Genomic DNA, 23,657 nt, shown 5'->3' with positions numbered 1-23,657 from the left:
CGCCCCCAGCAGTCCCCGGGGCATTTGATCCCTTTTCCGTGGTAGAAGTTTGGAGCCAGAGTCTCAGGGTGAGGGAAGGTGATCACCGAATAGGGAATCATGGAGCCGGGGACCCCATACTCCAGCGAGTCCCCTGACCAGTGTCAGGGCGGGCAGAAGCAGGGCAGCAAAGTCTCAGGAACACGTTCGCTCTGATGCTGTAGGTTTCCACAAATAGAAGCAGAATCATAGACGCGTCACATCTGAGCTGCCCGATTAAAAATAGGCCGGCTCTCCACGTGGACTCGAGCCATCTGCGCCCGGGTTCACTTTGTCCTTCAGCAGGGATCCCACACCCTTACGGGGCTGCCCATTCTCCTGCAGGACGGGCTGGAAGCACTAGTCCAGCAGGGAGAGCCCAGCAAGGCAACACGTTTCTGAAATTCGGACGGCTTTCCTTTAAGAGCCCGTAAACCCCCACTAGATTCATCTTCACTAAAACCAGATTGGAGAAAAGCACAAAATGCTGACTAACCATTGAAAAGGCCCGTGTTACTTTGCAGACGGTCTCCCTGCCTCACTCACATTCTCAAACCGCGGACGTTCCGTCTGGTTCTTCCCGATGGTGCCCCCCAAAACCTCCGAAATCAATTAACAGCAATTTGTTTGATTATGAAACTATAAAAACAGATATAAAAAGTGCCTGTAAACCTCCCAATAAAGCGTCCAACAAAACAAATCTTCTGGCTAACAGCTAAATTAAGTGGGTTTTTGTGGTTGTGGTTGTTGTTTGTTTTTTTCATCATGTGACTCACCTGTTAGCCTAATGAGCCATTTTTGTTATAAAATGTTCACCAGAACGCAGGTGATTAGCAGTTAGACCCCATCACAGTGCGAGGAAATTAGCTCTTCAAGGTAGGCTCTTGGAGCTAAACCCCCCCCACCCCCAGCCGGCTGGAGGAAACTAATGTGGTTCCGAATCACAAGGGGCAAGTTGCCAGGAACTGCTTTTTATGTGAAAAGAGGACAAAAAAGTTAGGTCTGCCATAGACTACCAGATGAATTCCCCAAAGGGGAATATCCACAACATTTGTCTGAGTAATGTCATTGGGTGACCATCAGATTCAATGGTGTCGCCAAAGTGTATTTATGGGCATCTGTAAATCCCCCAAGAGAGATTCACAGGGGATGTATTATTATCTGTCTTTCCCTCAAGGAATTTACTATGATTTTTTTTCATAACTGATAATAATGGCTATATAGTTTAAAGCAGCTATTAAAACATAACGAAACACCAAACTGATCTTTTTTTTTTTTTTTTTTTGAGAGAGAAAGAGACAGAAAGAGCACATGTGAGTGGAGCAGTGAGGCGAGAGGGGGGAGGGCAGAGGGAGAGGGAGAGAATCTGAAGCGGACTCTGGGCTGAGGGCAGAGCCCCAGGTGGGGCTTGAATGCACCATCCTGAGATCAAGACCTGAGCCGAAATCAAGAGTCAGCCACTCAACCGACTGAGCCCTCCAGGTGCCCCCCCCCACTAATTATTATAAAGAAAGGCCCAGCATGTTTATAGTAGCTTACTTAAAAAATGCCCTTTCCCAGTGGTCTGTGTGCTTTCTCTTACCTGCCTGATGTTTCAGAGAAAGATCCAGAAGAAAAGTCCGCTTGGCTACGTTTCTCTCAATAGCTGGGCATCAGGGGCATCAGCAGGCATTGATGGGCAGTCGGATCCTGTCCTCAGGAAAGGAAACGGAGCTGAGGCTGCATACAGACCTTGTCGCTCCAGACTTTTTCTGGGATGCCAGTTCTCAGCCCTCTTTCTTTAGGGTCTCAGCATGGCACATTGGATTGGGGGTCACAGTCAAGCTTATATTTTGTTTTGTGTTTTGTTTTCACTCATTCCTCGAAATTTATTGAGTGCCTACTGAATGCACAGTGCCATGTACATGGCATTTAGTTAATTACATCTTGCATCATTTGGCAGATTGATTCCATAACCACAGATTCGTTGGCCGGTGTTCTGAGTTTACCCTGCTTTCCACGTGACGTGAGTTAGACACCCTACCTCCGTAGGATACTTTGGTTGCTTTCACTGTGTGGTGGAAGTAACAGGAACTAACAGCTGCTTCGAAGTGTGCTGGGTGATTCATGTTCGAGACGAGGTAAGGCTTGTGAAGTTCAATTATTTCATTCCCCAAATGCCGATTTGAGTTGGGCGGAAGTGAAATTTGTTTTTAATTTATATTGCAATAGTTAGTTATAGGTTCCTCCAGATATTTTCTTTATTTATTTATTACTGTTCTCTAATTTACTGACTGCTAGTTGGATGCCTGGGTTTCAAGACCAAAGTCATTAACTTGGATTTATTGGCCAAACTTGAGTTCTTCCCTGAAAGAATTTTAGTGGCAATGCAGAGGTAAAAATCGGAAAGGTGGATCAGCACGTTTGAGTAAGAGCTTTCAAGGGAATTGAACTGAACTGGGGTCTGAGCTTGAACTTGGCCTGCTGGGTCTAGTGCATGTGACAGAGTGCTACAGCGCTTGTATTTGCATTAGTGTACTTGGCTAACTTGCTTGGTTTTAATGGCCAAAGTCTGTCTCATAACCTCCAGCCTCTTCACCTCCCCCATGTGCTAGGAATGGGCAAGAAGTACGTAGGTGTTTTTAACCACATCATCGGCACGTGCCACCACTAAAGTTGTCTGTATCTTCATGAATTCAAAGGAACCCGTTTATATTTTCCCAAGTGATTAGGCGTGATAAGTGGCTAACTCCCCGGGGCCAAGCCTTGGTGGGGCAGGCTGGGCCACTCTAGTTAAACCCCAGCTGGCTCTGAGAGCAAGTCGAGGGAGGGGGGACTTGAGGCTAAGCTCCGAGTCAGTTATCCTGAGGTCACAGAGACCCCAGAGCAGGTGGGAAGGTAAGGTAGTAACTGGCCTGCTCTGAGTGCGGGCCAGCCTCCTCGGGAGGGGAGCTCACGGGCTGAGGGTCAGCAGGGCGTGCTCACCGGAGCCTCACGGTCGGTCAGGAGGGAAGGAGGTTAGCAGTCCGAGGTGAATTTGGAGCTTGCGGCAGGGAGGACAGTGGAGCCCACATGACAGATGTTGTCTCTTGTTCTTTGTGTGATCTGCAACTGCTGGGAGGGTTTGGATCCAGCGAGCAAGGAGGAGACAGAAGGGGCCTGTGTGGAAGCCTCTGTAGGAGGGCACGTGAGGGAGGTGGCGGTTTGAACCAATGATAAAAACGACGGTAAAAAGCACTCAGATGTGCGTTACGTTTTGTTTGTTTATTTAGTTTTTAAGTAGGTTCCACGCGGGGTTTGAACTCAGGACCTTGAGATCAAGACCTGAGCCGTGGAGAAGGTTCAGAAGCCTTGCTGACTGAGCCACCCAAGCACCCCTCGGGTAATGCTTTGAAGGTCAAGCCACCGAGATTTACTGCTAGGTTATTGTGGGCATGAGAGAGAACAGGAAATCAAGGATGTCTGTGAGGGTTTTGAGCCTCCTGATGCCATCTACTGATGGGGAAAGCTTGGGGAGGAGCTTGTTTGGAGGAGGAAGGCAGCTAGTTCAGTTCTGGACACGCCAAGTGGGCGAAGCCCATCCACCTGTTCAAGTAAGGCTGTCAAATGGCAAGTCGGTCGAGAAATCTATAGATGGGAGGAGCGTTTGGAAGCGATCGATATATAAATTAGGGAGGTAACAGCATATAGGTGGTTGACTTCTGCAGGACCGGGACAGATGAGTTGGGTGCGATTGTAACTAGAAAAGAAAAAGAGACCCTAAGGGTGGGGTTTGGAGCATGGCCAATATCAGAAGCCCAGAAGAAGGCGAGGAGCCCGTGGGACATTGAGGAGAGCAGTGTCCAAGGTCGGAAACAAAGAGGAAAGTGGGTCGTGGATACCGAGTGAGAGAAAGTTTTCTCCAAATGCGACATGCTGAATCGTTGTCAGTTGCTCCTGACCGATAACACAGAGGAGACTTCCAGAGCTAATGGGGCACGAGGGAGTGGAGAGGGCCAGGTGGACAGTTCTTCTGCAGTCTCTCTCATTGTAAATGGGAGAAGAGAAGAAAGATAGTCGTGGGAGATAGGTATGTGATCAAAGGAGTTTTTTTTTTTTTTTTTTTGGATGTTTATATGTTGAGGAGATGATGCGGTTAAGGAAAAAATGACACAGGAGAGAGGAAATAATGGAAGGAGCAAAATCCTTGTGTAGGAGAGAAGGGATCTAAATCAGGGCACGGGACGAGGGCTTGGCTCAGCCACACAGCCAATAAGTGGTACAAGTCAGATTTAGACCCAGCTCGTTTGGGGTGCCTGGCGGGTTGAGCATCTGCCTCGGGCTCAGGTCATGATCCCAGGGGCTTGGGGTTGATCCCCGTGGGGGGCTCCCCAATCAGTCGTAGTCTGCTTCTCCTTCTTCCTCTGCCTCTCCCTATTCCCTCCCACCCTCCTTCTGCTTCTCCTTGTCTCCCCGACCTCTTCCCCTTGCTCACGTGGTCTCTCTCTGAAATAAATAAAATCTTAAAAAAAAAAAACCCAAACCACCCCAAAACCCAACCCGTTTAGAGGTATAGCTAACCATTCTGCATACTGCCCGGAGTCACAGTTTAAAGTATTTTTAAGCAAGGAAAACTTTTTTTCCCCAAATGCCTTTTAATTCATATGTCGCAGATAAACATGGTGGTGGCAGTGGGCAAGAGACATGGACCAAGAGTCCATAGCTCTGCTGCTCTTGCTCCCTTCCACCTGCCAGGAACCCTTTAAGCAGCTTCTCAGATCGTTGAGACTCCGAGGAAGATAGTCTGAAAAGCTGTGGCCTAGAGAATCCATTTAGGCTCAGTTCTTTGCGTGCATACAGTCTGTATAACTGGATGGTCCTTGAATCTTCTCCCTGTTCAGGACGTTGGCCAAGTCCCCGTATGCCAGCTGTTGGCTTCATGAGGATTCAGGATTCCCTCCCTTCACCTTCCCAAACCCCTGCCCACCCCCCCCAAAAAAACCATGGGAAGTCATTTGCAAAACAGGACATCCTCAAGGAGATGGCAATCCTGTTAACAGCTCAGGCTTGTCTGCATGAACATCTGTTTTAACAGCACATCTGTATGGGTGTAGTATTTGCCAGGGTGACCTAGGTTTTGTCTTAGAGAATTTAATGGATGCTCTCTCGTCTTGAAGCCCTCTCCCTACACAATTAGTCCATTGAAAGTGAAATCGTTCTGCTCAGTCCTGAAACGGTGGATCAATAAAGGCTGGGTGATGGCTGTGTGCGGAATCCCAGGTAGCAGCCGTAGCTAATGAGGCAGCGGGTAAGTGATTTCACCAGGGTCTGAGCTCTGACGCCAGGAAGAAACGCAGGAATGCTGCCCAAAGGGCCACTTTGACGAAGAGGAGAAATGAGGGCGGCTCCTGGTGGAGACAGGTGTGGTTGGGAAGGCAGGCGTGGGGGAGGGCTGCACAGCCACGCTGCAAATGAGAGCACCGGGGAGTGGGGGGTAGATGCTCCCACAGTCCTCGCATCTGGGAACTGGGAGGAGTATAAAGATCACAGTGAAATTTTTGGTGAGAAGTTCTTTTATTTAGTTCATTCATTTATTCAGTGAATACTTAATTGAGCACCTGCCGTGTGTCAAGCAATTTGTTATTTACTGGGAAGTTAAACATGACCTAGGTCTTGACCTCAAGAAACAATCCAGAGGCTCAGATGGAAAAGGCATTGAACTTGATAGTTGCAGAACATTGGGACACATTCAAAGATGGAGATATGCACGTGGGTTATTTCTCCTTCATTTTAACATTTTAATCTCCATTTAGATTAGATTAATTCCCCAAAAAGGAGAACTCAAAGAATACCTGTTTGGCTCAGGAACAGTGCTTTCCATGTCCTTGGGATACAGGAGGTGCTGCCCAAGAGTTGTTGGAATTGAAATTCAGTAGCGCTTTTAATTGTACTCACCTGCATTGTTCTCATAAGTGCTTCAAAATAACCCTTTTAGGACAGATGGGCCTTAATATTATTCTCATCCTTGCTTTCTGACTTGAAGCATTACCACATCAAAAATGGATGTTTATCAGCTAATTCACGTTATGTCAATAACTACGAAGCGCACGGTGTGTGTAGCTATTCCAGAAGTCCGCATTTTCACACGGCCGATATCCTAACTCAAAGTGCGGACTCAGATCTGACAATCAGCGAAGGCATCAGACCCAAGCTAGTATTTTGTTGGGGAGGGGTGGTGGTGGTGGAAGATGGCGTGGCCATCCTCAGATTGTATGAGGAAGGCTCATTGCCATGGACAGTGCTTCATGACTCACCTAAAACCTTCACGAGAATAGGCGAGAATCCCTCTTTGCCTTTAAGGGATCACTGTGTGGGTCTTCCCTGTAAGAGCTCAGGTGAAGCAGTCTTTCCAGCCCACGCGGCTAGGATGTAACTGAGGTGGGATTCTAGGCAGGATTGGTCTGACTCCAAGGATGCTGCTCCCGTCCTAGCCTGGACCAAACTTCCGGAAAGTTGGTTAGATCGGCTCCAGGGACTGGATGACACTGAGACTCTGGGCCTGACTACCTGATTATGAAAACCTCTGAATGGCTGTGATGTTGCTGAGAGACACAGGAAAGTCACCGTTGAGAAGTTAACCCCTCCTGTTTAACCCTGTCACTTGGGTCAGGATAGGACACACTGGTGGCAGCACTGCCCGAGGGCCCACTGACCCGAGTGCGAATCCCAGCACTGCCACTTTCCAGCTGATACCATTGGGAGAATTCCTTCTTTTCTTTGTGCCGGGGTTTCCTCAACCATTAGTGCACACGAGGATAGTAGAGTCCAGTTCCCCAAAAGGTTACTGGGAGGATTCAATGATTGAATTTATATAAAATGCAGTGTACAGAGCAGACGCCGTATAAAGGTTAGCTGCTACTATTATTATATTTCTGTACACTTCTTCCCCTTGTCTGCCAGCAGCTAGCACAGATATTCCCAGGGACCGCTTAGAGTCAGATGCTCTAAAAATGGCCAAGAGTCATAGCTAGGAATCCAGAGCCTCAGCTGTCTTCTCCCTCTCTGTCTCTAAGGCCAGCCAGCAAGAGGCGGAAATCGGAGGAGACAACCCCACCTCCTTGTCTCTACCCACACTCCTTTGTTACACACTCAGAAGCAGACTGGGGTAGCAGGTGCTTTGGAGTGGTTTCCACTGCCCCGCTTCCTTTAAGGTGATAGGACACTTCTTTTCCATCTGCTGGTGGTTCTGAGGTGACAGGGAATAGATCGTCCAGCATTTTATTTTGTTTTACCTTATCTTGTCCTTCTTCCACATAGGGACATTCCCCTGCTCTCTTCTCAAAGTTGGTCACTGAGGTCCTGGGTGTTCTCAAAGGAAGGAAGGAAATCTTTGAACATTGTATCTGTGCCAGCCGTTGTGCCCGGCACTGGCACTTCACATACCTGATCCCGTTACGTGTTAGTTACAATCTGTGAGGAGGATCCCGGGATCCCTGCTCTGCGGTAAGGAAACTGAAGCCTCCTCCCTGTCCGCACTTATATGGCCGCAGAGCAAGTAAGTAGTGGAGCTGGGATTTGAAACACTACTGGTTTGAGCTTGAGGATAGGGCTCTCCCTCCACTGTTATGGACAAAATCTTTGATTACACAGAGCTAAAACAGGAGGCAGATGTCACTGGAGATGGTAACAGTAATGTAAGTTCATATTACCCAATAAGGTTGCGGTCAGACCCTTCCTCCAACACAGGCGTTGATAAGAGAGACAGCGGGTAAGAGGAAATGCTTGACAAACACCAAGGAAGTGAGTGTGGGGTGGGGAAGGAACGGAGTCTGGAGCGCATGAGTTTCCCGTAGCTGCTGTAACAAATTACGATAAACATAGTTGCTCAAACAGCAGAAGTTTATTATCTTCCAGTTCTACAGGTCCGAAGTCCAACAGGGGTGTCTCGTGGTGGAATCAACACTCAGCAGGGCCGCATTTCTTCTGCTGGCTCTAGGGGAGAGTCCATTTCCTTGCTCATACAGGTGGCAGAATTCAGTTCCGTGGGGTTGTAGGACTGTCGTCTCCGTTTCCTGGCTGGCCTGAGCTCCTAGAAGCCTCTCTTTGGTCCTTGCCCATGGTCGCCCCCTTCTCAGAACCGGCAGTGGGATGTGGGATCCTTCTCACGCCGTCTTCCAAGTGATGCTTCTACCTCCCACCGCTGCCTTTCCTTGATCCCGGCAGGGAAGGACTTGTGTGATTAGACTGGGTTCACCTGGATAATTCAGGAGACTCTCTCCATCCCAAGGTCCTTACCCTTAATCATGTCTGCAAAGTCCTTTTTTCTAGGTGAGGGGATACAGGCACAGGTTCTGGGTGTTAGGACATAGGCATCCTTGTGAGGAGGCATCGTTCTGTCCACCACAGGTGGGGAGGCTGGGGTTACCTACACACTGTGCCTTCGCTGTAGCTTCGTCCTGGGTCTCCGGGTCTTGGACAACAGTTTTGCCAATTTACCCAGATGGTTCTCTAGAATGGATCCAAAAGTCAGGGTGAGGACGAGGAAGAGGAAAGCTCTAAGCTGCTAATAGACAGATCCCGACCTACCCCCAAAGGGTTTTTGGCCTACCAGCCTACCCAGTGTCCCTTTAAAGCAATTTGTAGTCTGTTATCCTGTATCATTAACCTAATTAGTGTAATTGCACCCAATTACGTAATCAGTGTAAATACATGAAGAATCCCATAATTAGACGATGTAATTAGGTAATTAATAGATGACGTGGGAAAAAATCCATAGAAAACATTCTGAAATGGACACGGTGCCTGCACGAAGCAGGCAATTTGCTAACTTCAGCATCTCAGCCAAGTCCTTCTGCTGGAAAGAGAGATCCACAAATTAATTAGAATCCAAACCATAAAATTCATATTCTAAAAACTCCTGCTCTCTTGCATTGTGCTCTTCCACCCCCAGTTTTATAACTCTGTGGCCAGGCTCTGTCCCTGTGTTGCTCCCGGGGAGAGCCTCTTCTCCCACGGAGCTGAGTCGATGAAAAGATCTGGTCCGTGGGAAACCAGATTTGACACTGAGTCTATAGATGGAAGGAGACGGTGATCAAGGCCATGTCTATATGACCAAAATAACCAGACTGGGGCAGAGGCGGAGCTGGGCGGCTTCGCTAACAGCCTCACCGCCGGATTCTCACTGAGCAGAGTCATTCGGAACATTGGCACCTGTTGCTTAGGCTGACCTGGTGACTCTTGGCAGCTCACTGGTGAGAGAGGTCCGGCCGCCGCCGTCTCAGAGTACACCTTCAGTTTATCTACTTTCTGCCTCGGTGTCCACCGCCCTTGGTCCATTGCGGGTCTCCTACTTAATCTAGTGCAGAATGGTCCTGCCCGATCTCCTTGTATTGTTTCCCATCCTCCCTCTAATCTGTTCCTGGGCAGCCACAGCCACCTTTTTTTAAAAGATTTTATTTATTTATCTTGAGAGAGAGAGAGGGGAGGAGAGGGGCAGAGGGAGGAAGAGAATCCCAAGCGGACTCCCCGCTGAGCACAGAACCCAACATGGGACTCGATCCCAGGACCCTGAGATCATGACCTGAACTGAAATCAGGAGCCGGACGCTTTACCGACTGAGTCACCCTGGCACCCCCAGAGTCACCTTCAGATCAGTCCACTGCCAAAAACTTTTTAATATAGAAAATCCACCTCTTTTTTTTATTTTTTGCAAGTACAAATACTTTAATTGTATATTTTTCTCAGCTTTATTGAGACATAATTGACAGATAGCATTGTGTCAGTTTATTTAGCAACTTTCAGGTACATGATATGGTATTGTTAACAAGTCACATCGCTGCACATTAGATCTCCAGAACTTACTCATCTTCTAACTGGAAGTTTATACTCTTTGACCATCATCTCCCCATTTCCCCCAAACCCTAGCTCCTGGTAACCATCAATCTAGTCCCTGTTTCTAGGAACTTGGTTTTTATTTATTTTTATTTTTAATTTTTTTAATTAAAAAAAATAATTCCAATGGAGGTAGCATACCATGTTATATTCGTTTCGGGCGTGCAATATAGTGATTCAACACTTCCACACACTGCTCGGTGCTCAATACGATTAGTGTACTCCTAATGCCCTTCACCTGGTTGCCCCCATCCCCCCACCCACCTCCCCTCTGGTCCCCATCTTTGTGTTCTCTATAGTTAAGAATCTGTTTTTTGGCTTGTCTCTTTTTTTCCCTTTGTTCTTTTGTTTTGTTTCTTAAATTCCACAAGCAAGTGAAATCAGATGGCATCTGTCTTTCTCCGGCTTATTTCGTTCAGCGTAATAGACTGTCGCTCCATCCATGTTGTTGCAAACGGCAAGATTTCATTCTTTTTTATGCCTGAGTAACATTCCTGTGTGTGTGTGTGTGTTTGTGTGTGTGTAATATATTCTTTATCCCCCCGTCTGTCGATGGACACTTAGGCTGCTTCCGTAATTTGGCTATTGTAAATAATGCAGCGATAAACATAGGGGCGCATACATCTTTTCAAATTATTGTTTTCATACTTTTTGGGTGAATACCCAGTAGTGCGATTACTGGATCAGAGCGTAGTTGTAGTTTTAATTTTTTGAGGGGCCTCCATACTGTCTTCCAGAGCGGCTGTACCAGTTTGCATTCCCACCAGCAGTGCATGATGTTCCTCTTTCTCCACATCCTCGCCAACACCAGAAAACCCACATCTTTAACAGGGCCTACAAAGTCTTATAAGGTCGGGTTTCTGCCCGCCTCTCAAGCTTTCCTTGCACCTTCTCCCCAAAAGCTCTTTCGACCTTGGCTTTCCTCCGTGTCTTCAAAGGCACCGCACTGCTTCCCGCCAGGGCTTTTCCACAAGTTCTTCCTTTTGCTTGAACCACGGTGTCCCTTGTCTTTTAGTGGCTAAACCCCTTCATTTCTAGGTCCCTGGCTCCTTGGAGAAGCTTTCTATCATCCCTTAATTTAAAATGTTTTCTCATTACAATCTCCCATAACACATTATACCTTTTCTTCCTGGCATTCATCACAGTCCGTAATTCTGCATTTATTATCTGCAGTATTATTTTATGATCTGTGCCAGTCACTAGATTGTAAATTTCGTGAAGACGACAACCATGTTTGTTCTGTTTACCACTAAATCCCCAGTCTCAATAAATATTTGTGGAATAAATAATGCATTGAAGGTGGGACCTCCAAGAACCAACGAGAAGTTATCCCATCAGTAGCACAATCCAGTCCCAGGGTGAGAGGCTGGGATGTGGGCCCCAAACCCACAAACAAAAGCTTGGAAAGAACAACGGTAGGGGAGAGCGTGCTTCCCTGCACGATGACCATTGTCCCCTCCTCATACCTGGGACCACCCCACCAAGACTTCCGTAAGAGAACATCTAACTCTTCCTGATTTACGGTTGTGTTTAGGCTTTGTCTTTTTCCCCTCTTCTTTTAGTTTTAGCCTGTTTCTTAGAGAGAAACCTATGAAGCCTTTGCTACTGACTGAATGCAGACATATTGTTAAATTGGTTTTCACCTTCTGCCTTGCATTGGACATCCTAGAGAAGGACAGTGGAGATGGTGTGCTCCTTGGTGACGTAGGCCTGGGGAAGGATTGGAGACTCTGTGGTAAGCAAAGGGAGCAACCAAACAAACAAATAAAAAAAAATGGGGGGATGGATCTTTTTTGAGGGAAGAATATTGAAGTCACAAAAAGTGGCCAGCTTTTCTGTTTCTAAACACTCAACAAAACCAAATCAAGGGCAGAAGCACAAGGCTGGATTTTCACTTTTTATTTGCTGAGAGTTATTGCACTTGTAGTCGGCTCTCTGATGAGCACTGATTAGCTGTAATAATTTCATTCATTTGTTTATTCTTATTTTTTAAAGATTTTCTTTATTTATTTGACAGAGAGAGAGAGACAGAGGGGGAACACAAGCAGGAGAAGTGGGAGAGGGAGAAGCAGGCTTCCCACTGAGCAGGGAGCCTGATGCGGAGCTCGATCCCAGGACCCTGGGATCATGACCTGAGTTGAAGGCAGGTGCTTAACCGACTGAGCCACCCAGGTGCCCCTCATTTGTTTATTCTTAATCATCTTTATTTTTAACAAATGTTAACTGAATACCTCCTTCTTGCTTGAGACTTCGAGAGTCACTGGAAATGCTCAGTCCTCTCTCTGCCTTCTCCACTAACCCGGGTCTCTGGGTCAGCCCTCAGAGAGCATGGGGAACCAAGAACACTTTCGCGAAGACAGGTGGCTGTGGCTATGTGTGGATTTGTAACTTGTGCCAGAGGATGCAGACGGCAAGTCTACTGGATTAGTCTGAGTAAGGCAGACGTGGTCCCCTGTCTCCGAGGACCTGCCGTCTGGCTGGCACAGCAGACCATCAAGTGAGTAATTCCAGCCCAGTGTGATGACATTATGTTGGGGAAAATACAAGATGCTATGATAACACCTCGTAGAGGAATCTCACTTTCTAGGGCCTTAAGAAAGGCCTCCTGAAAAAATTAATATTTAAGCTGAGATTTACAAGAAAAGTAGGCCTCAATAAGGTAAAGGCCACCCTGGGTTAAAGTGGGTTGTATTTTGAGAGAGGGCAGACGTATATGCAGGGATGGTGATGCAGGCATTGGAAAGCGTGTTCAAGGTCCTCGTGGTGGGAGACTACGAGGCGTACTCATCAGACTGAAGGGAGGAAGGGAAATATGACTGATGTACCAATTTCTAGGCGAAGAGTCTCTTTCCGCTGCTCCCAACAGGGGCAGCTCCTTGAAGACAAGGAAACTCCTGTTTCTTATTTTATGCAAATAACATGTTGATACTTTATATAAATAAAATATTTGATATTTTCTAATTTACACTTCCCGTATCATCTAGCGTAACATAAAGAATACAATGGCGGCTGATCAAATGCCAATCTAGATGAGTTTTCCTTTTATTGGCATGCCACTCGGATCGGCCTTAGGGGAAATACGTTGAGGAAGTTTTATCGTGAAGGTCCAAACGACCCAGAGCTAAGCTATGTGGTTCTTTAAGGAAGGTGAATTATAGAAGGATGCTGCCATGAAAAATTTCAAATGAGAATTATGGAGGGAAGCTTGTTGTAGTGTGTCTTTTCCCCCACAAACCTGGAACCTGCCTTCTCCTTGCAAATCCGTATCTCTGGGTCAGCCCTCCAAGGGCTGGGGTAACCAGCACCGTATTCAGGGAGATAGATGACCGCATCTGGGTTTATGGCCCGCACCCACAGGACACAGAGAGTATGTCTGTTGGATTGGGCTGGCCAACTTCCGCGGCATGAGGCAGTGTCAATGGCTCCAGTGAGAGGCCAGCAGGCACATATATCGATCATAAATAATCTCTCAATATCTTATAGTAGGTCATAAATCAGAGGAATTTCCAAATGCCTTTCTGTCTGGTTTGTGCCAATGGGCTGTGTTCTGGCTTGGAACTTTTCTTTTTAGGGCTACTGCACGACCTGGCCCTTTTGCCCACTGCAGTTCAAATCCTTCCCTTAACTTCTGTTTCCACAGAGTCTGGAGAGCTGATGAGAACCACCTCCGGCTCCGTGGGCTTATCCTCGGAGTAACTGAATTGCCACGGAGCCTTCGTGCTCTGCCTCTGTGGGGACTCAGTAAATACTCTCGTGGCTGTTTGACGGACGGCCCTACTTTTTGCAAGTATATCATTCCACTCAGTTTTAACATCAAATAGTTACATAACCAGAAGGAACTGTATAGTTTGCTAAATCCAACGTCTGCGTTAGCAGGGAAAGAAGCTGAGGCAGGAGAGAGAAACAGCTCCTCTGCGCCTTTGAGAAGGAGGAGTGACCCAGCTGATTGGAGTTGGAAAGGATGAACGGGGAACTAGTCGTCCCGAGTGGGTGTCTTCTGGTTGGCTCCCTTATCTTGGTGGGGGCTTCCTCGGATATGCTTCACCTCTGTAGGAGGGGCGGAGGAGGCTGGAAGTCGCCCATCCACCTGTGATGTGACGGGCAGGGTTAATTCTGGGATAAAATATTACGCAGTCCATCGTGGCTGTGGACCAAGGCATGACCTCCAATCCAGACTTTTGTAAAGGGGGTGTTTTGATCTCTGTCCATCTAACTCCTGGGTCTGTTTCTTACTGGTGCTGAAGGTAGAAGGAGAAGAATGCTATTTACTAGATACCCCTCCCCTCCTGATAATGACTCTCAGCATTGCTGACGACATTGATCCCGAAAGCTACCGTTGCCCTAGCTTCTGCCCCTGCCCTGCCTCTGCCTCTGATACAATCACCACATTATCACAGGGAGAGCTACAAAGCGAGAGCTCCCTTTCTGGAGAGTTTGAGACTTTGCAAAGCCTCGTTGCATTCCTGGCCCTCTGCAGTCCCAGACGTCCTGCATTGCTGATTCATTCATTTTACATCCCATATTTGTTTTCAGAAGAACCCTTTCTTAACGTACCTATGTAGTTTGGCATCATGGTGTAGAGCATCCTAGAGGAAGAAGTAGGGTTTTGTATTCAGACAAAAAGGCTTTCGAATTTGAGTCTCAGGAACGGACTGCCCAGATCGGCCAGGATATGCTACAGGAAAAATCAGCTGTGGCATCTTCATAGTTCCACACAGCAAAGGTGTGTTTGTAAGTCACACGAAGTCAGTTGTTGGGACCATCAGCTCTCTGGGACAACCATTCTCTATGTGGCATCTTTCTGGAGCAACACCATCTGGGAGAAGGGCCCCCTAGAGGAAGGGGGGCTGTGGGCTTGAGCTCTGGCAGCAGCTGCCCATCTCCTTGTCCATACTGGTAACATGGCTACACCTTGCTGTCGGGGGCTGAGGGCTCTTACCCCTTCATGAACCAGGAAATAGAGGAAAGCCATAGAGAATAACTAGACTTATCCTATAAGGTCATCTTAAGAGTTCAATGGAATAATACAGGCACAACTCAAGACACCCTTTGGGTACTCCATAAATGTTAGTGCTCTGAGTTCACCTAGCAGGGAAGCATAGAGGGGAGACTGGAGGGCCACGCTGGGAGTTCTGGGGACCCATACAGGTTAGCACAGGAAACCTGTTGGCCCATGTAATTCCCCGTCTCCACTTTTCCCTCTTAGCCTGGTGCCTCCCACAGGCCTACAGCACATCAGGCCACATGTGGCTGTTTTCTGTCACATGCATGTGCTTATGAACTCTCATTAGATGGTCGGGGACAGGTAAAGGCAGCAAAATCCTTGAGATGGTCTTTATGTCTTGGAACCATTCCATTCCAACAGAAGATGGCCATGAATGGCTTTGGCTTGACGAGAAACCTGATTGGATTGTCTGACTCTATGGGCAGAGGTTTACATGGCTGATAATTTCTCTGGTTGGAAAATGGAGACTCTGGGGAGATGTCTGCAAAAGCCTGGAATGAAACGTGGAACTCTTGATCTGATATTTGTAACTGCTTTTGCCCAAACTTTTCTTTCCATAGCTTGTTGGGTCAGATGGAGCTCTAAATCAGTCCTGCACGTGTCCCTCCCCCAAGTCGGTGACTTGCTTCATCGTTAGCTCTGGAGACACCTGTGGCTGCCTCCTGTCTTCAGCTCCCTGTTTCAGTGTCATTTCTGCAGAGAGGCCTTTCGAAAAGGGTTTCCTGTCGCCTGAAGAGCACAGCACTAATAGCTTGGCTGGCTTGTGTTGGGTCCCAGCCCTGCCATTACTAGCTTTGAAGCCTTTGCAAATTATTTAGATTTTCTGTTTCTTAATGTCCTCATCTGTAAAATGGGGATGATAATAGTACACATGTCACCGGGCTGGTGAGGATTAAAATGAGTCAATGTCAAATGAACTTCTTCTTTTTTTTTTTTTTAAGATTATTTATTTTAGAGAGAGAGAGAAAAAAAGAACATGTGAGTCGGGGGAGGGGCAGCAGGAGAGAGAGAATCTCAAGCAGACTCCCTGCTGAGTGTGGAGTGTGATGCGGGCTTGATCTCATGACCCTGAGATCATGACCTGAGCAAAATCAAGAGTCAGATGCTTTACTGACTGAGCCACACAAGCGTCCCTCAAATGAAAATCTTAGAACAGTTGGTGGCCCACGCAACAGTCAGTAAACGTTGACTATTATTCATACAGTACTGGTGTGAGTTCCATCCTAACGGTTATCACAGACTGTCAGTTCATTCGTGTGGCTAAGTGTCTCTCCCTCACAAGTCAGTGCCGAGAGGTGGAGACTGTTTTATTTGTCAGCGTGTCCTTGGTTCCTGGTATAACACCTGGCCTAATGTGAGCTGTGTAAACGTTGAGTAAATAAATGAGTAACAAATGAAGGAAACCATGAAGATGGCGATAGAGATGATCTGGACATTGTTCTTGCCCTCTAGGAACTTCTAGTCCGTGTCAGTGGAGTGAGGAGATGAGACCGGTTAGAAGCATAACTCGATACTGGACAGAATGTATTGGTGTCTTGGAAAATGATGCCCAAAGGGCGATGTCTGCGGGTCAGCAGAAGGAAGAAGGGAGTCTGTCGGCACCTCTGAGAAGGCTTCCTTGTGGTCCTGAGCATCGAAACCAGGGTGAGTCACCAATTATACATTTTGGTGGTGTTGCTGGTGTATGTGTCTGGAGCAAACAGGTGAATGCAGAGTAAATCAGCCGATCTTAACCTGTAACTCACTGTCAGGTTTTCCTGGGCCTGTTTCCTACTTTGAAAGATTCCAAACCAGGAGCCTCTTCCAGCTGTGACTGAGCACGGCCGGGGCCAACACGGAACCCACACTCCCTCGGCCGGCTCCCTGCACACACACGTACTCCAGCTCCGGTACTTGCTTCTTCCTTGTCCACAGTCTCGTGTCCTTGAGGCTGTCCTCTCCTTAGGGCTTGAGCTCTTGGGACCCTATGAATTTGAATGTTCACTTGATCCTCTGGAATTATGAATAAGGAAAATATTTAGAACTCTAGGTCTGTTTTGAAGACAGAGGGACAAGAGATTGTTTTTCAAAACAGAGGGCTTCCTCCCCGTGTCGCGGAACCCCACATGGCCAGAATGGTTAAATAGAACAGATATTTTTAAAGCTTGCCCCATTTGAGAGACCCTTAGAGGGCTCCAGATTCTTCCCAGGTCCACAAAGAGACCTCGTGGGTCGGAAAAGAGTGTGTGCCTGTGTCTCTCTCTGCGTCCTGCTGTCTGTGCATCTGGGAGTGAGTCAGGGGTGCTGCCGCCGACGAGAGAGGGTCCTGTTTGTACCTGCAGTTGGCAGGTAAAGGTGGTGACACCCAGTGAGGCTGATGCCATTTGTCCTTTGGTTCTTACTTGACTCTGTTGCCTTGACAACTACCGTGGAAGGTGAAACCTCTGGAAATGGGGACGCTGAGAGATCTTTCACGGAGGGTGTTCGTGGTTCTCCAGCTAAGCAGCCCCCACCCTCAAAAAGAGTAGCTTCCTTTTTTGTCCCCGTGGGGTGTGGGACGCCCCCGGCTCTCCCAGTCCACAAGCCATCCCCCTGCCCCCTCCCCACAGCAGGTGGGGCTGAACTTCCTTTCCGCCTCGGAGAGGGCTCCAGAGGGAACTTGGACCCCAGGGAGTCTCTGAAATCACAAGCATTTAGAGGAACATTGAAGCTCTGTGGAATTTCCATCCGCCTTCCCTAAAAAAAGGCACATTGTTGTAAATCATTGCTCCATTAAGTCTTTTGTATTCCCTAGTTAGTACTTGCCACGTCTCCCTTTGCCTTTGTTTTTCTCTCTCTCCCTTCTCTGCCTGTCTGCTGCTTTTCTCTTCTCCGTGTCCCTGTGACTCACGGGGAGCTGATAGTCTCTCCCTTTGAGGCTGCCGACAAGGAAACTCGGTCCCAGCAGGCGTGGTGCCCCGATCGCAGGGAGATCCACCGGAGGGGCTGAGGGCCCCTCTGCCACCTACCCCGGCGTCTTGTCTAGAAGATGCTTCCTTTCTCAGACAAGTCTCTGATAGCGGGGAGAATTCCCCCAGGGCCCCGAGCCCCCTGGCTGCTTGGCCTTCACTTCATGGGGAAATGCACTGAAAGAGTTTCCCGCTGAGGTGCACAGTTTGAGATGCCAAAGGGTGTGAGAGCTCTGGAGACGGAGTCCAGGCCCCGGGGTCACGTTCTTCCCGGGTTCTAGGCAAAGGCAAGTCAGGAGAACGGGTAGAGAGCGTGGGACTCGAGATGCGTGGCTGGCCGGTGCGGGCAGCATTGTTGAGCAGACAGAAGGCACCGCAGGGAATATTGAGTCCGATTAATTTATTTTGCCCATGAGGAAACTGAGACCCAGAACAGGGAAAAGCTTATTTGAAGTCCTGTAGCCCAAGTAGCACAGCCAAGACGAGAGCCTAGGTCTTTTGAGGCTCTAGCCAGTGTCTATTTTGTTGCTTTAATGGATTTCTCTGGAAAAGGATCACTGTTTTAATGACACATTAACAAATCTGTGGATATTATAGAACTGTTTTGGTAGGTTCGGCACCACTGACCATTCTTCTTCTTCTTTTTTTTTTTTTTTTTTTTATTAATTAATCTGTTTATTTGAGAGCCAGAGTGCATGAGAGTGCAGCAACATGAGCAGGGGAGGGGCGGATAGAGGGCAAGGGACAAGTGGATTCCCTGCTGAGTGTGGGGCCTGACTCCGGGCTCAGGCTCAGGACCCTGAGATCATGACCTGAGGCAGATGTTTAACTGACTGAGCCACCCCGGTGCCCGTCCACGGAACATTCTTGATGAAAAGTCTTTGGAAGAGGGCAATGTACTGAAAACAGTCTTTGTCAATCTTAGTCTCTGTGGACGACATTCATTCATTGCCTTTCACCAAATATTTAATGAACACCACAGCGTGCAAGGCACTGGGATATGGGCAGATGACAAAGATAATGGCTCAGCATTGCAGAAGCTTATGGGACTTTGGTATTGCTGACAGCATCTGACCTGTGCTTTGGAAAACAGGTTGTAAGTGGACTGAATCTCAAGTATCTGGTCATTCTGGAACCCGAGCTTGCTATAAGAAAGAGATGGCATTTTAGTAACATTAGACTGCTGAGGCTTATATTCTTCTGTTAGTAAGTTTCTAGGTCTGGCCAATCAAGAAGGTGTGGCAGGTATAACCGAGCTTCACTTTCTGTAAGGCTTTTGCACTCGTCCTTCACAGACTCTTCCTAATAACTTGGAAAACAAATTCTACGCCAAGCATTTATTAGGTGGTCAAAAAGTAAACTGTAAGATGAAGTTGATCATTGCTTGTCAATCTAGTTTTAATAAACATTAATTTCTGGGCAAACAGAAGAAGAAAGGTCGGTAAATTATAGCCCGAGAGCCAAATCCACCGTCACCTGTTTTGTTAATAAAGTTTTATTGAAACCCTGCCTTGGTTGTTTGGTTATGCCTTGTCTGTACCTTCTTTCATACTGCAACGGCGGTGATGAGTAAAAATTGCAAGAGAGACCTTAATGCCAGTAATGCTGAAAATATTAACACTCTGGCCCTTTCTGGAAAAAGCTTGCCAACTCTTTAAAAGAGTTGGATGACGAAGGTTGTAGTACTCGCCAATTTGTGTGAGAGGACTTGCTGACTTACTGCCCCAGTAAAAAGCTTCAGTGGGTATCCCCAGAAAATCATGACATCTGATAAAGACAAGGACAAAATACTTAATCTAGGAGAAAAAAAGTAACTGTAAGAATGAGCATCAGAAGGACCGATTTTGTGTTAGGCAGGCAAAAGATATTGATTGAAGCTAGCCAGCTGACTACAGAGCAAAGTTTTCCTGCAGATAAGGAGGAGCTATCAAATAATAACAATTGCCACATTATTAGTTAGCATTTATTTTTATTTATTTATTTGTTTTTTAGATTTTAAAAATTTATTTGAGAGAGAGAGAGAACGAGCACAAGCAGGGGGAGGGACAGAGGGAGAAGCAGGTTCCCACTGAGCAGGGAGCCCAGTACGGACTCGATCCCAGGACTCTGGGATCATGACCTGAGCTGAAGGCAGATGCTTAACCCACTGAGCCACCCAGGCACCCTATTAGTTAGCATTTATTGAGAGCTTACTTGTACTTTGCATGTTTTGAGTCCCTCACATGTGTTAGCTCAGTTAATCCTGACACTAATGTGATTATTAGGCTCATTTTAGAGATGAAGAAACTGAGTCTGGATAAAATAATGGCCGCAGATTACACAGATTACAGAAGCCTTGAATTTGGCCAGTGTCATTCCCGAAGCCAGATTCTGAACCAGTATGCATATTGCTGATCAATAATTGCTGATCAAATACATTCTTATTATTTATCAAGTGGCTATGACTTGATGAGGGTGGAAAATATACAATATAAGCAAGGGGACTAAATAATCCATCAATAGAAGCCAACACCAAAATGTTCAGATGAGAACTAGTTTCGAATCCCTATGCCCTCAGACCAACATTTACTCCATTAATAGTTTTAGCTCAGAAGGGTATGTTTTTTCCTCTGTAAAATTTTCTTTGCACAGAATTCTGATTAATAGGCAAATCCTATAGGACAGCTTACCTATCCTTAGGAATTATTCCAACTTGTTAAGCTCTTAAAAATAAGAAAACTTGATATTCCAAATTTGGGGGATTGGTGAATGGGAAGAGGAAATCTAGTTATTTAAGGAGATTCTCAACTTATGCCGTAAGGCGATAGTCCCAGTATAGTAAACAGAAAGCAACCCAGTTTGTTTTCTGAAAAAACGGGGTTCTCGGGAGAACCCCGTACTCTCGAAGTACTTCTCCAGGTCTGAGATGGAGACTGGCCTGCGGGTTTATTGGGAAACGCTGTTTTGTGGGGGGAAGGAGTGGGCAAATGATGAAGTTGAACTACATTGTATTTGCAGTTGAGATCTCAACGCTTGTCACAGGGAGCTGCTCTGGGATGACCTTGCAGAGCCTTTCGAGGAACCTGGCCTGTGTACCCCCACCCTGCTCAGATGTTAGAGAAATGCTATTTCCGGGAAGGGGCATCATTTTGGGCAAGGTGGTTCCCTTTGGCTGAAGATGAGGCTCAGAGAGGAGCTCCGCTGTGGGTCCCGAACAGCCATCTCTCCTCACATCTGAGGGAATCTGTACCTCAGACCTGAAGAGATCTGAGAGACCATTATTCCAGTTTCTTACACTCATTTTATTTTCCCCGATATAGACTGGGCTGAAAGCTTCAGGGAGGCGTCAGAGAAGAGTGGTTTAATTCACCGTATCAGTAGTTTATTCCACATGTCCAATTAAATAAAAGAACTCAAAGCCTTAAAATTCTAGGGTCTATGGGATGCCTGTGGTCTCCCATGGTTTGCCATCTTTCAGCCAATTCTGTCCTTCTCCCCTGGTGTGTGCATATAGCCCGTCTGGTGAGGGATTGTGGGGTGAGTTGGGGATGAGACGATTAAACAGTGCTAAATGTTCAGGAAGTTTCCCGTGTTGGGTGTAACAACGGAGACACTCTCCGAGGTCCCCTTAGTCTCATTAAGGGTCCCCCAGAGACACATTTTACATTGGGATGGGCTAGTTGCCCTTCTTCTGTCTGGGAGGACTTGCTATGGGTGTCTACAGGCCAGTGGGATGAGGCAAGGATAATGAACTAAATAAATGGGCAAGGTTTGATTTTTTTAAAAAAAGATTTATTTATTTTAAAGACAGAGAGAGAGCGAGCATGAGTGGGAGGGGCAGAGGGAGAGGGAGAGAGAATCTCAAGCAGACCCTGTACTGAGCATGGAGACCAATGTAAAGTTTAGTCTCATGAACCTGAGATCACCACCTGGGCCAAAACCAAGTGTTGGGTGCTTGATCAACTGCTCCCCCCAGGCCCCCCAAAATACCTTGATTTTTGTCATTCCCAGAAGTTAGTGTAAGGGTCAACTTTGAACACAGTTTTAAAAATTGAATTCTTTTTTTTTTTTTTTTAAGATTTTATTTATTTATTTGACAGATCACAAGTAGGCAGAGAGGCAGGCAGAGAGAGAGAGACGGGAGGAAGCAGGCTCCCTGCTGAGCAGAGAGCCCGAGGCGGGGCTCGATCCCAGGACCCTGGGATCATGACCTGAGCTGAAGGCAGAGGCTTTAACCCACTGAGCCACCCAGGCGCCCCCAAAATTGAATTCTCTTACATAGATTTTTCCCTGCATAGTTTTCTCAGTTTGACCTCTAATGAATCTGACCCCCTGGACGCTCTAGCATGTTCTGGTTCAGATAGATCATCAGATATGCATAGTTTTATCACTAATCTGGCATAGCAAGTGTGCGGGGATAAGGACCCACCTGCACAAAGATTCAGGACAGAGGAGAACATAGTCTTTCATAGACTTTGGAAACAAAACTATAGCATCTGTGACTTCTTAGGCCACTTCAAGGGAGGTGTGCAGGAGCTACCTAAAATGTTCACAAGTATAACAATACAGATTAGGGACAAGAAGTAAGATATTGGATCCAACTGTAATGTGGTTAGGAGAGAATGATAGGTGGAGAAAATTGCCTGGAATTTTGGAACCAATCCTCAACCCTTTTCACTTTTCCCAAGAGGGAAAAAAAAGACCTGAGATTGCCTACGTTATATCATGTCAAATATTTTTTTCTTGCTGTGCTAGGCAATTTCATATACATGAGCTCAGCTAACTATCGCAGTGAAATTTCAAGTTAGATACCATTTAGCTTATTTATACACAAGGAAACTGACTTGTAGAGTTTTTGAGTGATTTTCCAGGTGAAGCGTGGATTTCTCCAAACTAGTGCAAGCCTCCGAAGATTAACTGAGCAAAATGTTGCTTTAAGCTCAATTCTAGAAGGGCAAAGGAGCATCCAGATATTAAAAAAAGAAACAATCTTAAGACATACTTAATTAAGACTTTCATTCATTCTTCATATGACGTTTGTTGTCTATTAAAATCGTGATCATTTACTATTTGGCTGGATCAAAGCAGAAATTTTACTTCATGAGTTCACTTATTTTATTTTTTTACTTTTTTGCCTTTATTTTATGAGTTCACTATTTTAAAGATCATTTTCTTTTTTTTAAAGTAAGCTCTACACGCAACATGGGGCTTGAACTCATGACCTTGAGACCAAGAGTCACATGTTGCACTGACTGAGCCAGCCAGGTGCCCCAAAGGTAATTTTCAACTGAGCTGTTTCGGTGAAGACCCATAGATCATTTTCCATTCACGTTCTGGTCCTGGGAAAAGATTAAGGTCAAATGTGGTGAAATATTCCAAAGGATCTAAGATTTAGGAAACAATAGGCCATGGCCATTTGCACATAAACAATGCTGAGAAGAAATATTTTCTCGTGGTTTCTGTAATGGAAATGAATTGATTCTCTGAGGTAGACAGTTCAAGTTTAGGGCCATTTCAATGGTCCCATGTGATAGAAAGCGATAGAAAAGAAAGGAGGGTAATCAAAGTCTGAGCCAACTCCACTATCTACAATAGGTTCCCATTTCCTTGATGGTCTAGGTTTCATTCCTGTCTCAGGCTGACAATTTTTGCTTGTTTTTGTTTTTCATGATGGGAAGGCCACTATATGTACAGTCACAAGTAATGGGTTCTTGCCCAGTTCTCTGGCTCATTATAGTGATGAACATCGCAAACCGCAGAACTTCCATCCCATGTTGGTTTTCTCATCTTGTAATATCGATCTTCATTCTAGGTCATTGTAATTCCCAAATGATATAATGCAGTTTAAAATTTATTCAGTTATTTTGAATGTACTGTGC

General features: G+C 46.5%; 1 long non-coding RNA gene across 1 annotated transcript in view; it reads left to right on the top strand.

The window, feature by feature from the left end:
- LOC308356098 overlaps positions 1-23,657 on the top strand; it is a 39,938-nt gene that overhangs the window by 5,157 nt on the left and 11,124 nt on the right. Inside the window, exon 2 of the long non-coding RNA XR_013968039.1 lies at positions 16,325-16,516. This is a non-coding gene — a long non-coding RNA (uncharacterized lncRNA). The remainder of the gene's footprint in view (positions 1-16,324; positions 16,517-23,657) is intronic.

The sequence above is a fragment of the Martes martes genome, assembly GCF_963455335.1.
Source record: "Martes martes genome assembly, chromosome: 15".
In the NCBI taxonomy this organism is placed as follows: domain Eukaryota; kingdom Metazoa; phylum Chordata; class Mammalia; order Carnivora; family Mustelidae; genus Martes; species Martes martes.
The sequence above is the reverse complement of the archived record's forward strand: the minus strand, read 5'-3'. Positions and strand labels throughout refer to the sequence as shown.